Here is an 18,020-nt window from a genome sequence, read left to right as displayed (position 1 = left end):
AATTGCATCTGACAGCTTCTGATTTAACTCAACAGATTAAATCACTATAGCTGGTCAGTACAGCAACAGAGCACATATTTAAGTGAACCTGTTATCCCATAATCCTCACTGTTATGGTTTTATTACAAAGCTTGACAGCTGAAATATATTTCATTTTTTAAAAAAGAGTCATAATTCCAATTACCCTCCAAGTTAGTTATCTTTTCAGTAAACAGTTTTTGGATAATCCTATCCAAATTAAGAATTTTGCATTTTCTTCTTCAAAGGTGCACATGGTGACTTTACATGAACTCATTACTTGAAAATAAATATTGAACCAAGTAAATCTCTAAGTACAAAAGTTTCCTATTATCTCTTGCTTGGGTAACATTGTCAGACAATAATACCAGTGGCTGAGTTTAGGTTACAAAATCCCAAATGGTATAAGTACTAGAATATATATTTGGAAAGGGTAAGGAAGATTACAGGCACTTTTCTCAGATTTTAAGAGGATTTGTTAGCGGACAAAAACAGAAGATGGCACTAAAGAAATCTTAGCAAAATACAGTACCAAGCACTGAAGTTAGTTAAATGATAGAAGAGTTTTTGTAAGCCTAAGAAAAAACCTCCCAAAATAGTTTATTTTAATCAACTGCAGTAAATGAATTCCATATGTATTATCTTCAGTACCATCTCAATTTAGAGGACTAAAATGGTGGCAATCTTTCACATCACAAGATGAGTTTTTTAGAACTACTGAACTAGGCTCACATTAAACAAATTAATCCACACAGCATACTCCAGGTGAAAAGACTCTTTTTTTCTTCAGTGTGACTGGAAATATATAGAAAGATATACAAATTATGTGCTTGTCAGCATCTCTCTAGTCAGATGCATCATTCTCTATTGTTCACAGAAGAAAAATCACCAACACCTGTAACCCTGTTATTGCTCATTCTGTCAAATCCAAGATACTTCCCCCAGTATTCCAGTAACACCAAGCTTTTTCCAACTAATACACAATAACAGCAAGTCAGCCTTCACTGCTGCTCTACAGAAAAAAGATACTTTCAAAAAACAGTGGAAAGAAAATGTAACAGAGAACAATGTCAAAAGCCTTCACATCATCATCTGTGTGTGTGCTTACTCTTTAGCATTCATCACTGCTATATCTAAATGCCTATCATAAATATGCAGATCAAATTATAACCTCCAATTAACACTTCATATGTAAGTAAAGGCAGTACACAAAATATATTTTTATCTGTAAAACAGGAAAACTTTCTTTCATATTGATGAATAGAAGGTTTCAGCATTCTCCGTATCCAAAAAAAACCCAGCTGAATTTTAACACAAAAGTTAAACAACATTCTAGAGAAAGGAATTTAAACCTTTTTTCTTGATTTTAAATAAAATATCTGGGAAATTTGCCAAGTCTTTAAAATATCTCCCAATTTTAGAACGTGGAGGAAAAACAGACAGAAAAATCTTCTTTTAAAAATAGTATTTTACAATCCTTTAAAAAGAGATTGGTGAAAATAAGTTTACCTGATGTAGTGTGTTTTGCAGCTATTTGTTTTAGATTATCTTAATTAATATAGAATTATTTATGCAATTACATCTCAAGCAGTCAAGGAAGATAAACTGAAGAACTCTCAACAAGGCAAATTCTGCAGACCAGAGGTGGTCAATCAGATTCCAGGTGCAAAGGATAAACCCAGAGGAAAATCAAAATGTTCATAAAAGTGACATTCCTCTATACCATTCTAAACATTATTTACCTCTCATTGAATCTGAAGCACTCTCAGAGAAGAGTTACAGCTAAGAAAGTCAAAACAAATCAATCCATCACATTAGATATCCCTAGGATATGAAAAGTTCTACCTGATTAAACCGAAGAATAAGTATCAGAGGGACGTAGAAAAATATGCTGCACCTATTTCTGACTGCTTTGAAATTAAAGACTCAAACTAAATTTGAAAAAAGCTTTCAGATTCCAAATACCTCCTTATAATATTTCACCAAAATATTCTCCATGTACATCTACCACAGTGAATACTAAAAATAAATACTGCCAGCTCTACTACAGGCACTGTCATCCAACAACCACAGGTTCCTTTTCAATTCACCATCATTCACAATCTAATAGGAAGTCAGGTAAGAACATTCTGTAACTTTTAAACAGATTAAAAACCTTAGATGACTTTATGTTGGTCAACATATTCTCTCTTTCGGCCACTTAGAAATTAGTTGTGATGGCACAGGTGCTGTATTTAATGCTTAACAGGGGTACATCTTTCCATACATGTCTGTACAGTCCAGAGAGCAGTAAGAGCAACTATTTATCAAATAGTTTTTCTAAATGTCTGAAAAGCTTTAAGTAAATTATTTGAACACAAAGCATAAACCAAACATATCTAACTGAAAAAGCAGAGATTACTACACAATTAAATTTCTTTGCAGCATATGGCAGTAGAACACATAGGCAAACAAATGCAATCTGTTTGAACCAGTTGCTCTCAGAAGCTTTCCCCATTTCCTTGATGATAACAAGCAGCCACTGTTTCACATACTAAGGAACCTGGAACCTCCTTTCATCACTGCAGTTCTCTCCAAAGCAACTGTATGTACCATGTCATCACAGACCAGCAGGAACTAGAAGTCAGATCAAGCACAGTGAGCTCTATTTCTTGTGGTCAACAGGTTACAGAGCTATTCCAAGACAACCCTTGTCACACTCTCACAATTTATGCTCAGACATGTTTACAGAATTTGTTGATAATGATAGAATTCAAAAGTGGCAGAAGACTGGTGTTATCTGATGAATTTTGGTAAACACAACTCATTCTTTTGCTGAGGCAGTGCCAGAAGTTCTCTGTTCTCTAGCACCATACATTTTACCTATATAATCTGTTTTCTCACTTTGGCTCAGATTTAGCATGTCTCACAGCAAATTTCTTGTAAGCAAGTGTCAGAAAAGGTGTGGGGGAAAAAATTTTCGAATCTTGTATGTTTTCATCTTTCTTATTTTAAAGAACTATAAGAAATATATCTCCCAATTAACTTAGGAGACCTGATCTGTCTAAATTACCATTCCTCTTAGGAAACATTACCTGCTGTGCTCTCTCCCAGCTGCCATTACAGCCATTAAGCCATTAATCACTGCTGTCACCTTAACAAGGCCTACCCTACTTTCACCTCTGACCACATCAAGCAGTTATGGATGGCTGCATTACACAGTTGTGTATATCTGGACCTATGTTCTTTTCCTACAGATTGGTTTTCTTAATATTGAAGTGCCCAAACATCTACGTGGTGTCCTCTTTTGTTTCTATGGTATTTGCATATCTTTAGATTGGTACCCAACAATTTTATGTGTTTCCTTTCGGTTTCTCATACTGAAAGAAATTTCTCAAAACTTCACCTAAACTTCAGCATGTTTCACTGCTGAATTTAACTCTGTTCAGCTGACTCCATATAGGTAATCTGAACTGCAGCACATGCCTCTTTCCTGTACTTTTCACCTTTATTGCGATACGTGCTACGTATGTTGACAGAAACCAATGAGTCCTACCTATTGTTCTCTGATTAGAGACAGTCTAGTCTACTTGCTTATTTCTAAAGACAGCCACCTGGAAAACTTCTCCCTTTCTTCCCCTCACTCATCAAACTTGGATAGAAAATAAATCATTTTTTTTAAATAAATAATTTTTTTTTTTTTAAATTACAACCTTTATAGCTAGTAAAAAACAAAAAGACATTTGTTTGGGTTTTTTTAAAGTACCTCTTCTGTGAAAAAAAAAAATATCTTTCCAGATTTGGTATTTTTCTACCAGATTGGTTTCTAGGTGACCAAGGTCACAACTTCTTACTCTTTATGGAATCAGCTTTCCAATTCTTTGTCTTGGGTAAGCTCCCAAGAGTTTCACTTAGTTTCTATGTCCTCTACCTCTCCCTTTAAAATGGAAATCAGCTTGTAATTTTAGTCTTCCTTCTGACAAAGGCAGGACCATCTCAACATGCAAACAAAATCATTAACAAACAGAAGACACTGTCTATCCACATAAGGATGCATCCTTTAACTCTCATTTTATGAGCTTTATGAGCTATTCAATATTCTACCAGAAGAAGTGAATGATGTTTTTATCTAGTGTCCTTCTCCTTTGAACAACCATCAGTGACAGTCTTTTCTCCACTTCCATGCCCTCCTGAGCATGTCCATTTGTAACTTGTAGGCTTCACAGCCTGGAGCTAGGACTCCTTCTGACCTCTGTCCCTTCACTTGAAAATGTTCAGCTGACCTGGCTCACTGAATTACCTCTGTAAATTCCTTACTAAACAAAGCTATCCTACTTACCTCAACTTTGACCACCTGCTTAGGGCGTTCCCCTCCTGTCACTCAGTAAGTCTCTGCAATGTCTCAGTTAAAGTGAAGTCCCTCCCTTGGCCTTTGCAGAGCTGACACTGCACTTCACTCCTTTTCTCCTACCCTCAGAGTCACTACAACCTAAATGGGATCAGTCAGTAACACATCTTCATGAGGGCTGCACACTGGAAGCAGTACCTGAAAAAGTATTAAGAAATGATGTGCTTCAAGTCTCCAGAGAACACATCCAGAGGATCTAAGTAGGAGACTATTTTGCTAAAATTATATCAAAGTTCAGGTTTATAATTATAATAGGTATAATAAATGGCTGCCTTCATACCAGATAGCTTCTTAGAACTATTATGTCTACCACTATTTTCATTTTATGCTTAACAGAGAAGAAGCTGAGACCTGTCACACCCAGCTCTATGTTTGAGCTCAAACAGGTGTTTCTCCAATAGAAACGGTTCATAGGTTCCCACTCCCTATACACTTGAGGAAAGACAGCATCTTACAACATTTAACTGAAATCTGAAATCCCTTCACACTCCAGGAGGTCAAATTGAAGTCAGTCATTTATACAAATCATACAGAAAGCAGAGAGAGTCGGCTGAATTTTAATTTAAAGGAAGGGCTGTGTAGGCAGGATGAACTGAGCCATTCCTCATCACCTGTTTTGATGAACACAGAAGGCAGTACGGTATGTACAAAAGAAGCAGAAACATGTTCAAAACAGTCCCTCAAGAAAGACAGTAGAAGATAAACAATCTTCACTTGTATTGAACCTTTAGAAAATACTCACTGCCTTTTGCCAAGAAGGGCTGGATCAGATGATCCCTGATGTCCCCCCAACCTGGTATTCTGTGATTCTATGATAAATACCACACAGCACTACATTCAAGTTCCCGCTCAGTTCAGTTAGTCTACATAACCCTCTATATGATATTGTTAACCACTCTTCACTAAATATCAGAAAAAGAACATATACATTACATGAATGTCTCTCTTGGCATCTACTTCTACAAAAAGTTACCAGAATAATATGAAACCATAACACTACATAACACCACCTCAGCAACCTTGGGCATTGTAAAGTTGAAGATCTTAATACAGCTTTCTCTGCAACAGGAGTAAGTGTGGCCTTGAATAATTTCTGACTATAGTTTGCATGGCAAAGTGTGAAAACTGTTATATAATGGCAACTTTTAAAAGATGCAGAATTAATGCAAATTATAAAATGTATGCAACCTCTAGTTAGGAGAAAAAACACTACCACACCTTGGCAGCTGTTGCAGTGTTGACATAGTACGGTTTCTCACGTATTTTAGGAACATCTCATTGAGTTTCAGGAAGATGAAGTCAATCAAGAGTGCTGCAGGACACTAGAGACAGGTAATGTTCTATATCTACTTTTGCTCAAGCTGTAACTTCTTGGTAGCTTCATCACAAGCTCTAGGGATGGGTCAGAACACTCGTCCTTACAGATGAGATGGAAAGTGGCCATGTTATTACTAGTCACTAACCCTGTTTCTGGGAGCTCCATACTGCCATTTTGGATTTAACATTCACCTTTCACTGTATTTTGTGGAGGGCTACCAACTGTTGCTCTCAGAGATCTCCAAAATATCTTCTGTAGGAGACAGGATAGAAATGCTTTGTGTTTCATGGGGATGAGCTGACAAACCTACAATTTAGCAAGAAGCAGAGAATCTCACTAGGCAATTTTTGTTGACCAAACCAATTTTATATTTCAGTCTTATTTAGAACTAAGTATTAAAAGCACTATTAAGTAAAACAAGATTAAATACAAGGAATTAATTCCTCAACCGCTACTTTCTTATTACAGTATATAACCATTGTTTGCACACAGCTGTCACTCAAGTCTCAGAGTACAATCAATCATTTGGCTTAACATGGTCCGCCAGAAGATAAGCTTAATTATGACAGACTAGATCAAACATATCTCTTAGATGAAAAAAATTAAATCAGAAAAAGTTATTTTTACTTACTGAAAGAATGGCATACATATGTATATAAAAATATATTACAGATAGATGGATAGATCTATAAACTGCATAGCTCTGCAACCTCCTCCACCTAGACTGCAGTGTTGGCAGCAGGCTAAAGGTTCTCAGCACAAGTAGCAGATTCTGTTGCTGCAAAGCTTGCTTTGATTTTGATCATGAAAAAAAGTTTGATACAGTGGTCAGTAAAAGGTCAACATTACCATATTACAACAACCATAGCCACATTTTTCCCTCTTGACAGAAACAAACATAAACCTTGCTCCACTGGTGAACATCAGCCATTTAGCTATGGCAAGTTATAATGTAGTGCATTTTATTATTTTCATCCACCAACTGCAAAGGCATATCAGGAAAAGTGACTATCAAAATGCAGTAGTAAATGAACAGGTTTTTCTAAGGAAAAATATCATAAGATGTCTATAAAGCCTTAAAGAAAATGGGTGTTAGTTTATTTCTTCCATATTTAAAACAATAAAACAAAGTAACCATACACATCTCCCTCTATATAACACTTCACCTTCACGAATAATTCCTGTTTCAGAAATTTTTAAAAAAAAAAAAAAAAGATTCCCTGACTTTCCTCTAATAAGACTAATCTACTAATGCCAAATTCTCTCAGTATATCCCTACCAGTGTGGTAGCGTGATCCCAGCAACATTCAGTAATGTCAAATACAAGGTCTGTGAGCACAGAAATGGTTCTAAATGCACACTAAGGAAAGAACAAAATCACAGAATCACAGAATCGTCTAGGTTGGAAAAGACCTTGAAGATCATCCAGTTCAACCATGAACCTAACATTGACAGTTCCCAACTACACCAGATCCCTCAGCGCTATGTCAACTCTACTCTTAAACACCTCCAGGGATGGGGAGTCCACCACCTCCCTGGGCAGCCCATTCCAATGCCTAACAACCCGTTCCACTTAATAGCACTAGGTATATTTCGATGAATGTTTTAAAAGAAGCTAACATTAAAGAGGTCAGTCAGAAATAAATAGAACATTAATAACCTCTTAAAATAATATGATGAATGAATTTATTAAAAATAAATTTTAAAATACGTTGCTTTTCTGACTACTAGACTTGCTTTCCCTGGCAAAAGAAATAGGAATAATTAATGGATTTGGCTGCTTCTCTCCAGGGATGAAGATAATCGATCTGTGGGGGAAGGCCTTTATCTAGCACAGAGATAGCACTGGTACAGCAGATGGGGGGGGGGCAGAAAGAGAAAGGGGAAAAAAAGATCTCTTGCTGGCATACCTCCAGAACTGCTTATCAGCTCCTACCGCTCAAACTAACTCAACTCTAGGTATTTGAAATGCTGGTAAGGTTGTCATTATAATATTCTTTCTTTTATGAACTAGAACGAACGTGGCGAGGGGGGAGGGGAGGGTCCCCTATTGTTATTATAATAAGTAAAACCTCAGAATCCATCCAGAAGCAATAAATGGACTACTTTTTCCTTTCTGGCAAGTGCAGCTCTTTAAACCAAGGACATTTTTTTTTATTCACATATGATATAGTTACAATAAGTGTACAATCACTGGCCTGACAACACGTGAACTGCAGGTTTATCAGAATGAAAGGGGGGTTTTTTAGATACTTATTTTACAATTGCTCAGTTCATTACCTACTCCACAATTGAGCAGTTCTTGAAACATAAACCTCATTTTCAGTGTACAAGAGATTCAAGTTAATTCATTACCACAGACAGCTAGTAGCGTGATTAAAACCCCTAACCTTTCCACATCTTCTACAGTCCCAAAGTCTATACAAACAACCTCTATGAGTGGTCATTTAAGAAACCTAAATCTCAGTAGTTCTACAAATAAATAGATTCCACATAAAATTAATAACATTTTCATTTTCTGGAACAAACTAAGTGACTATTAATATTTTTTCACAGTGCTTTACAACTTAGGATTTAAAAAAAATTAAATAATTCTATCAGACTGAAACGAGCTCAAAACTCACACTTTGTGTGTCTGATTCTCTGACAGAAAGAGATGAAGATAGAAGAAGGTATTATCTAATAATGTTGTATCAAAAAAAATAATCACATGACATCACTCAAAATAGCATGCAAGTTAAGAACCTTTGAGAACACACAGGAACTCACAGGTTTCCCAAAGCAATTTTAAGAAAAAAAAAAAAAAAACCAACAAAAAACACCTTAAAAGGAATCAGTTTCTCTAGCAGACTAGAGGCCTCTTTCCTTGGAGGAGGGTATAATTCAGCTTACTAAAGTCATGGTACAAGTGGCCTGGAACCCAATCAGAAGAGTAGCAATTAGCTTAATAAAAACTAAAGTAGCCTAGACTTTCACAGGAAGTTAAACAGTGTTGATCTCTTTTCTAAATCACCACATAGTTTTCCTTTAAAAGAGAAGGGGGCGGGGGGGGGGAGAGTGTGAAAGAATTTAATGTATTACCAAAAAATAATCTGTATTAGCGTTGTCAATCACACAGTGTTGATAAACTCATTGTTTCAAATTAGCACAAGCCACAAAGCTCTTAAGAAAAATCTAGTCCTACTGGTTTGTCAGAAATATGGTGACTTAAAGACTAATGTGGAAAACAAAACAGAAAACATGATCTAACTGATACAAACAAATGCTTACTTAGGAAAGGTCAGGTCCTCAGTTTATGCAATTTTGAGAACGAGCAATTGCTGAGAGTATCATAAAAATTTTGAAAGAAAACATAACGGGGGGAGAGGGTGTTCTTCAGTACTTAGTCTGTATTACAGGTTAAATTCTGGAAGAAAACAGAAAGCAAACAGAAATGATCAGCAATACATTATTGCTCATTCCAAACATAAAAATAATCCTTTTAATTTACCTTATCATCTCTGACTCCTTGTTGTATACTAAACTTTTGGACTATATATTCTGTTTCTCAGCCCTATTTCAGAAGCATGTGAGAAAACTTCTTCATTTTCTTAAGATGTAGTTGATAGTTTCATTAAACCTATTGTTTCTAATATCTTTCAGTAGCAGATGAATAATTTAGCATCACACAGCTAAAAATGAAAGTTTAGTCTAACATTTATTCTTGCAGTACATCATAGCTACATGTTCAAAACTTACTGTTCTTTTAGGGAATGTTTCGTCAAATTAAATTCCAAATTACACTTACTTTTTCCTTCTTTTTAGAAGTAATTAGGAGAAAAAAATCCCCACAAAAAATTGCCCACTTCATCCTCATGATACACAAACACACATGGTTTTACCTCACATCTCTGGTCCTTCCTTCCCTTTCCTATATATAGTTCCCTCACAATCCAGGCTTCAGGGCATGATTTACACCACTGCAACACAACTGCTGTGGCACAGCTGCAGTGCGCTCCAGTTTCACACAGAGCCAAGGTTAAAAAAATGAGCTGTACTCATACAGCTATTAAACACACCAGGCATCTGCACTGTTTCATGCCTTAAAAGGCTGAAAGGTCAACACACCTGCACCTTAACACCAAAGGAATTATTCAAGTGCCTATCGGTGCAACTGATCTACTAGTTAGCAAATCTGCCATTTAAGAACACTAATCAAATACCGATCACAGAATAAAAATGAAGATGTGTTAACCGTAATCTTAAAATCCAAAAAAATAATATACTACAAGTTATACATTCAGCAACATTATAGTTCTCAGCTGAAAGCAGTCTAAATAAAGTAATTGAAAAACATACCCTTTCATCTACTGAAATCATCTTGATTTAATGGCCATACCAGTAATCATTAAGTGCTTTATGAAACTTTGAAACACAGAGAGAAAGTTCAGTTCAAATAATCATTCATCTTCTAATAAGCTGAGTAAATATTCCATTCAAACAACTATCCTAAAATCCCAGTTACTGTATTCACTAAAATGCCGACTAACTAGAAGTTACAGTTTGTAGATTCCATTCAACTTTTGCGTATCCATCATAATGTCCCAGGAAATATGCACACACACAAAACAAGAACACAAGAGGACACAAAAACCGCTGGAGTTCAGCTGCTGTGGCAAGCACTCCCCCGTGCAGGGTAAGCGGAGAGGGCACATCACAGCATGCCCTCGTGGCTTTTTGTAGTCAGTTTTTAATATACACGCTACGGAAAAGCTAAACTCTCTCAAGAGACTAAACAACTGATATGAAAGTCTCCCCAGGTAAAAATTCTACATCAAAGATTTTTTGATACATTACGACTGTAATGAAAACACAAAAAAATAAATACTTGATATTGTAGTTAAAGAACTTCAAGTGCTGAATTCAGGAAAATTAGTGGCAAAACGCACAGTCATTTTCACAGTAACAAAATCTTAATCACCCCCTTTAATTTTTATTTATTTTCCCTTTTTCACCTGCCATCTCAGGCTTTTCAATAGACATTACGTGGCACGCCTTATACAATATATTTAAACTTCCACTTAGTTTTGTGAAATCTGAAACAATTAATTGTCAAATACTGAAAAGAAACTACTATACTGGAATTTACTACCACATTTGGAAATAACTGTATAGGGCCTTTGGTTAACGTCCAGCAGATATTCCAGTACTGTCAAACCCCCTCTTTGAATCTCCAATCCTTTTACACTAGCTAACGTCTCATCTTGATGCTACAAGTTTGACTATTTTAGGGAGCATTTGCAGGAAATAAAGAAATCCCTCCCCATCCCTAGTCTCCAGTTTTATTTTACTAAAGCACTATTATAGTTTGGATCAAAGTAAATACGATAAGAAGTTTTAAAATGTTCCTGTAACAGACTGTTGGGTCTTTTTCTTGAGTTGTTCAATACTCTTAGTCTATAAAGCCAGACTATTTTGTGGCTTTTAGCCATTTACATGTGAACATCAACCTCATCCAATGTGAAGTTTAAGAATCAGATTTCAGCAACAATTATTGATATCTTTCCTTTCCAAGATAGTTGGAGATTAGAAATTAAAATGAATGTAACAGATGTTAACAGCACAAATATTAACTGGCATTTACTAAGACATCATAAATTATTTGTCCAGCTTTCCAGAGATCTACTATAATCTTCCACAAAGTCCCCAAAAGATACGAGCATTAGAGGACTGTTAGCATAAAAAAAATACAAAATACAAATGAGTGCAAAATACTCAGATATTTGTGCGCCATGCAATAGGGCAGTTCCACACCATGGTCAACAGTCTGGCTATAATCCAACAAAGCATTTAATTATATGAGATAAGCTAATGCTAAGCATGTCTTTAGCTGCTTTTTCAGGCTGTGGTTAACATATTGAATCATGCAGGGCACTACTGTAAAAAGTCAGCACTAAAAAAAATTTCTAATTTTCAAAAATAATTAAGCAGCTGACTTTGAAAAAAATATTCAAAAATCAATCAGTAATTTGATACTATCATTATCATCATTACTCCTTCCAAACAGCTTCATGAACTGCAAAGCTATGTGCTCCAGCAGCAGGTTACAGCTGGGTATTAGGTTGCTTAGCCTGGGGTTTTTTGTTGGTTGTTTGGATTTTTTTTTTCCCTCCTCACAAAATAACCCCTACCTAGTAAGAGGCCCTCTTTCAACTCCAGTATAAAAAGCCAAATGAATTTCAATACTATTTTATTCAAAGTGTCAGTGGCTGCAAGTACTTCTTGTTATGAAAGGCCTCATACTGCATTAAATTTCATGGAAAAAACAGCATCTTAAGCCTTCAGAAAACAAACTAATCCACCTCTCTCTACATGTATCTTTCCATTTGCCCATCAGAATTAAAGACAACTTTCAAATTAGGATAGAGAAGGGTGTCCTGTAAGCATGTTTTATTTGCTTTCTTGTTCATGAAAATGCTCTGGCCCTTTTTTATTAATAGCTTTCATTTAGCACTCAAAATAATGGATCATGTGATAATTAAAGGCTGAAGGACCAACAACAACCACAAAACCCACAAAAAAACCCAAACCCAAAAAACACCAAGAACATGCCAGAAGCAGTTATACTGTTAGCAAAGGCTGTCTCTTAGTACTTCACCGTCACTTCTACTCTTTTTGCCATATAAACAATTTTTCTGGTTCTTCTCTGCAGAGGGTTTCAGTAATCATTATTACAGCACTGTTTATGTAACAATTCTGCATCTACAGACAAAGCAGAGGTATCATTATTTTTCATGAAAGAACTAGAATAAGAAAGATTAACATCTCAGTTTTCCTGTGAAGTGTAAGTCCAAATAAAACAAAACTTATATATATATATTTATATATATAAAAAGACATATTCATATGTCAAGATTTCAGTATGTTTCTTTTCTAGATGACAGCCATAATCTGCAGGAGACCAGCAATGGCACACAACCACCCATGAACACACAGAATACACTGCACATCCAAGAATATTCCAGCTAGTCAAAATCAATTCCACTGATTCTTTAGTCCCAGATCTATTCTGGCTTTTTTTTTTTTTTTTTTTTTTACCTCTTTACAGATAATGTTCCAGACACCATCTTGCTTCATAATGAAGACCTGATTTGCAGACAAAGTGAAAGCAGTAAAGCAGAACAAACAGATTTGATTATCTTCTTCAAATATTGTTATGTTGGCATGAAAGTGTTTGGCTCTCACAATGCCTTTCTTATTATTGAAACATGAATAGGTTCAGAGGAACAGAAGCACAATGAGAACAATTCAGTACATCTTTCATACAGACACAAATCCGTTGTCAGAACAAACATTGCTTTCTACATTCACCAATACGAAGGTCTAATAGGAAGTCCTTACTATAGAGCATATCCACATCCCACAGCAGTTACTAGAATTTTTTTACCAAGAAATCAACTAAAAAAAAAAAATCTTCATGATTATACAACTGAATAACTTGCCTATATATAAAATCACATTGCCTCCTGAATATTTATTTTGTCAGAATATACAGTTTCAAAAAACAATTCCATAAAACAGCTAGCATTACCTCTTCTGGCTGAGGTAGATTCAACAAAAGCAGTAAAAAGATCCTCTCAATTAAAAAAACCCCTACTACCCTAAAAAAACACATTAAATTTGTTTATTAGGGGGATTTGAGGGATTAACAAGGAAAGAAATACTAGGCCAAAATTCACAAGAACATTATAAACATTTCAATTTTATTCTGCATTCTTCTGTCACTGCTTTACTCAAGGGTGCAAGATCTCCTGGAAAAAAACATTTAGTATTTGACAACACAGGTATTACAACTAAACAAACAAATTTTTTTTTTTAAATTTTTTAAAAGGTACTTTCTCCATTTTCTCTCGATTGACCAGCTTTTCTCTATATGTTGTGTGCTAACTCAATTTCTATCAGTTTGCCTCATCAGCTTTCTAAAATAATTTCCCTCCTTACTCAATAATAGCTTTACGAGTACCACACATTCCCCTCAGTACTCCTAAAATAGTGCCTTGCTGTTCCATGTGAAGGAGAAAATCCAGAATATCAAAGATCCAATCTCCACAGACCTAAACTGTAAGGGAAAAACAAACACCTGGGATTTCGACACTCTAATTCAAGGAAAAGCTGCTTTGAACACCAAGAAAGAGATTCTGACAATCTCTTGCCACCTGAAATCCTTATGCAAATGAATCACGTACATTTAAAAAAAAGTTTACTGTGTTAACGTTCATTTTCAGAAATGGACAGCTAACACGTACGTGCCACTTCAAGCACTAAGTATATGGTGACCTAAGGAAAACAGAACGTAAGTGGAGCATGTGGAAGACAAAGTTTCACTAACCTGTCATTTACAGTGCTTCTCTCACAGCTGCTCTCCAAACTAGAATGCTACTTTCCAAAATAAAACCAGGATCCCTAACATAACAATTTTCCTCAGGTTCATCTACAATTTTTACAGTTCATACAGGCCAGAGAGACAACCACAAATGCAACATTGACTAAAACATAAGATCCTAGCTAAAGCATGCATTAATCAAAGATGTCTTTCTTTAAGTCTCCTTTAAGGATTTATCCATGTACATTTAGGAATAAAGAAACAAGCATCTTTGTAGCACAATTACCTTAAGTTTCAGTTACTGTCCCCAAAATGTACTACTACTAAAACTTGACATTTCCAGGAAGAAAACTGCTTAAATAAATTGTTCAGCTGAAATATATGTACTGTTAATACAACAAGCTCTCTTCTCTGAGAAGATACCATATCAATTCCTTCATATGCTGCTCCACTGCTACAAGAGATTATTTTTTTTTCTAGGGGAACAGGAGAGAAATAACCGAAAAGATCATCCTTAAAATTTTACTAGAATTTTCGTACATCGTTCCGTTACTATAAACTCTGTCCCATCTCACTACTCCTGACTCTAATACACTGTTGAAAATACCATTTGTTATTCACATCTGATAGAGCATTATTCACCCACATTCATTTTTTAACTTATACTATGCTTTACAAAAAGAAGTAGATTTTGACAAGGGATGAGATGGCGTATCTACTGATCTAACATACACGTCCACTCCTCTTCAGTCTTTTCCATTCATAAGAAGTCTTTTCTATTCTGTGTTTTTACAAATGAGCTTTGTGAAGAAAGATTTTAAACCACTGTCTTGCCATACTTGCTACACTTCACGTATATTTTCAGAAAGTTTCTATACACGTGTTGTTTTCTACAGGAGATTTTGAAGAAATGTTTTTTATACATGAAATAGTAAAAGCAGATGACTCAGTCAAAATCTAAGACATGAGGTCAGAAAGTAAAACATTTTGAGTTATGTACTACAACAGTGATTACTGTGAGTCAGTCAAAAACTAACATAGCTGTAAGTTAGAAATCATCACCTGGGAAGAAATCTGAAGACTCTTGAATAGCAGAAAGACAACAGCAGAAGGCAAAACTGGACTAGAAGGCTGTAAGCAGAAGGAAAGAGCTTGTCAAACAGCGAAAACTAAGAGGAAAAAAAAAAAAAACAAACACCACACCTTTTTTTCAGACCCCCAATATTTGGCCCAGCTAGCTTTAATTTTCTCCTAAAATTAGTTATCAGGATACAGTCAACTCCCATGGATGAAAAAAGAGACCTGACATAATCTTTTCACAGCAAGGGGAAACATCACTTGGAGTTCTGTAGATAGATGTTCTCTGCCAATTTAAAAGCAAGTTTATTTCAATATAGATACATATTGTGCAAGTCTTACATTTGCATACGGTGATAGATTCAGTTGCATACGGTGATACATTCGATTGCATACAGTGATACATTCAGTTGCATGTGTAAGAAGTTTTTATTTAGTAGCATTTCCAAGTGATATCCAAAAAAAATTTTTTTTAAACAAGTATTATTTTTTAATCTCAAAAGCACAAGTAGAGGAGAATTTAGTTCAGAATTTGGTACTGTCCTAAACAGACTTAACCAAGTATCAAAATCAACAAAGCAACAAGGAACAAGATGATGATGCTAAAGCTAGAACTAGCAAAACTCTAAACAAGAAAGACAATCCAACTTCTCCAGTGACACAACACACTAAGTGTAAACGAGCTGGAAATTTACTGGCTTGTGAATTAGAATTGTAGGTGTTCAAACCACAGCTGACTTTGGCATTGACAACACTATGGCTAAATACTTACTGAACACAAAACTGCATACACTAGCTTTACCATCACAAAAGAATCTATGTTAAAATAGCTTTTTAACAGTACACACAAAATATGAAAAACTTAGCAGTGGAACATAAGAAAAAGATGAAGATTTTTATACAAATGTCCAAAGCCCAAGCATATTCAATATTCTGTGGTAGAAACAGAAGCAATAAAGCAGCGGAAATGAGGCAAACAATGCACAGTACTTCAGCCATTTACATGTCAAAAAAGAGTTAGCAGTATGTTGATCAATTACATTTTATTTTAATGTTATGCATTTTCTTCCAACAGTTCCTAACTCCACTCAGTGCTAAAGCTTTCCCAGTATCTCAACAAAATACCACAAAAAAGATATGCATATAACTACAAGTATTCCTTTCTTTCTTCTTTCTCAAAAAAAATATGACCATGTGCACCTTGTGAAACAATCCAACATGCTAAGCCATTTCCTTAAATACTTGTCTCTAACTGCCTACCTCACCACAAGTATTGTCCACAGAAAATCATCCCATAGTTGCCAGCAATCTTACATAAAAGGTATTACCGTCTTAAAAATTCTTGTAGGGAAAAAAACAGAAAATAAAAAAAAAAAAAAAGAGAATAAAATATTTACAAAGGTATCTTTTCAATCCTGTGAATTTTTAATTACTGAATAATAATGCAGGTCTTAAAAAGTATTGCCTGATACTGGCCCACTACAGAGCCTCTCAAGTATCACATCTGTTAAAATTTCATGGAGTCAGAGGCTTTAATGATGTCTGAAAAATCTCTATTTTTTCAACACTGAAATTAAATGGAAAAAGCAAACAGCATAACGAAATTATTTGGAGGCTCATTCAGAAAATGGTGGATAAAATCAAGAGCTTCAATGAAAAGTGAGCATTCAAAAGAACTGTGAGCTCAGGTAAACCTACATTTGTGACTTAACAACAAAAAAATCACATCTACTGTAACATAGCAAAAGAAGAACTATTGCATGCACAGAGTATTGGTGTTAGTTCTTATTGCAGAAGTATCAGAAGTACTGTTTGCCCATGAGGACAGGCTTCATTTGAAAGAAATTTGGTTTTATCAGTCACTCTCAGCGCTAAAAATGAAATACAGCTCTTGAAGATGCAAAGCAGAATACAACGTTAAGACACAAGCACTTGAACAGCAACATAAGAGGAAGAAGAAAGCATCACGCATGTCACTGCATGTTTTACCTATAAAAACCTCTGCCTTTCAGAGAAAGACATTTTATTATCTCAGATCATGTGGCCATGTGTCACCATTACTGACTAATCACAAGAGACCATGAGTCTCCCCCATTCCCTTTACCAAAGCACGATGGTTTCTTCCATTTAAGTCAGGGACTCATCTCAAACTCCCAGTTTTTAATACCATGTTACAGATACTATATATTACAGAGCTTTACAAGGAAGAAGCTCTGAGATACAGCACAATTTTTTATTTTCCTCTTGCTCCAAATTGACCGTCTTTCATTGCTTCATAACCTCTTTCAACAGAACAACAGTCTAAGCAAATGACTCCTCACCCCATCATACCAAAATTAATTCTTTAGCCTAAGGCAAAGGAAAATGAACTATTCAAAAACAGATCTCTCAAAAAAGCAAGTTAACTGCCAAAAACAGCTTCTGTTATACTGTTTTGGAAAAAATAGTAATTATTAAATGAACATATTTGTAATAGATAAAAACGAACATGGCAACCAGAAAAATAAAGTGAGAAAATAATTTAAATTTTTACTGCTGGAAAAATCTCTTCAGGAAAAAAAAAAAAAAAAATCAAGAAATTGCTACACAACACTGCTTACAGAGTTTGCATAAAATCATATATACTAATACGTAGCAAGCTGTGTATTTTCATGAGAAAACTGTGGTTTATAATTACACTTAAAATTATTTTCCTTTGGAGAAAAGCTAACAATGAACAGAAGAAAACAAAACCATCAGTATGATAGAAAAGAGATGACATAACTGTAACACAAAACATTTTATTTCCATTAACTAGTTAGTTGTTATTATCTTTGTTGCAAGTGAGTATCACAGAAAATACTACTTAAAAATAACCA

The 18,020-nt window shown here is 35.2% G+C and overlaps 1 protein-coding gene across 5 annotated transcripts in view; it reads right to left on the bottom strand.

Moving 5' to 3' along the window:
• Positions 1-18,020, bottom strand: part of ATP2B2 (ATPase plasma membrane Ca2+ transporting 2) — a 431,184-nt gene that overhangs the window by 367,335 nt on the left and 45,829 nt on the right. For all 5 annotated transcript variants that reach the window (XM_074836607.1, XM_074836605.1, XM_074836606.1 and 2 more), the window contains exon 3: positions 15,148-15,216. The gene's annotated coding sequence lies outside the window, so the exon portion shown is untranslated. The remainder of the gene's footprint in view (positions 1-15,147; positions 15,217-18,020) is intronic.

Source organism: Strix aluco, chromosome 11 (assembly GCF_031877795.1).
Source record: "Strix aluco isolate bStrAlu1 chromosome 11, bStrAlu1.hap1, whole genome shotgun sequence".
NCBI classification, from domain to species: Eukaryota; Metazoa; Chordata; class Aves; order Strigiformes; family Strigidae; genus Strix; species Strix aluco.
The sequence above is the reverse complement of the archived record's forward strand: the minus strand, read 5'-3'. Positions and strand labels throughout refer to the sequence as shown.